Raw genomic sequence first — 1,002 nt, 5'->3', positions numbered from 1 at the left:
CATTTGTGATTAGCTTTTCATGCTTTAAACTTGGAAACAAGCTGTGATGGTCTCACTAGTTTGTCATCTAGAAAAACTTCCAAGATGATGGGGAAGGAAAATCCTAATAGTATGATTCCTGTCTTCTTTTTGACTCCCTAGTCGTATTGTGTCCCATAAAGTCAGACCTTGGGCTGTCCCTGAATATTCTTACTCACCAGCTACCCTGTTCTCCATTCTTTTATAGGTGAGAGGCCATATCAATGTGTGTGGAAAGGCTGTGGCTCGAAATTCTCCCGTTCGGATGAACTTACACGCCATATGAAGATCCATACAAAATGTCGACCATTTGAATGTGACCAGTGCAGCCGACAATTTATGAGGTCTGATCATCTCAAACAACATTATAGGACTCATTTAAAAGTTAAACCTCAAGAACTCACACAGGTCAAGAATAAAACAGACGGATGATCCTCCTGCTCCATAACTCAACCTCCCTGTTCCCTTCATTTTGGCTTCAGACCAGCTAGTCCAGTCTCTGGTACATATGGACTAAGATGAACACAGAAGATTTGAGGTCACTGTTGAAGCCCAAGTAAAACTATGAAACCAGTCAGGGACTGCTCAGTGCTCTTCTCAGAGACTACATACCTACTTTGCTATCACTTAGCCACATGGGAATACGGACCCCAACACTGTGAAGGAGAGTTTGATTAAGTTTTTGCCCTTAAGTGGATCTCATAGCTTGAAACAATTTAATGACTCCTTTTTGCTTGTTATATATAATTGAAGTTTCTTTTCTTGGTTTCCCAATTTCCAGAATCAGACTATACTCAAATTCTGAATTTACCACTTGGATGGTGAAGAGATTGAGATTGTACACATCTTTAGTTTGCTTGGCTCCACAGTCAACACTCTTGGCACCATCAGCCAGGAAATTAAAAGGCGCATTGCCATGGGAAAGTCTGCTATTAGGGACCTCTCCAAAGTACTGAAGAGCAATGGTGTCTCTCTGGAGACTAA

This window comes from Elephantulus edwardii, unplaced genomic scaffold (genome assembly GCF_000299155.1).
Source record: "Elephantulus edwardii isolate Elephantulus edwardi_28Jun2011 unplaced genomic scaffold, EleEdw1.0 scaffold00243, whole genome shotgun sequence".
Lineage (NCBI taxonomy): Eukaryota > Metazoa > Chordata > Mammalia > Macroscelidea > Macroscelididae > Elephantulus > Elephantulus edwardii.
The sequence above is the reverse complement of the archived record's forward strand: the minus strand, read 5'-3'. Positions refer to the sequence as shown.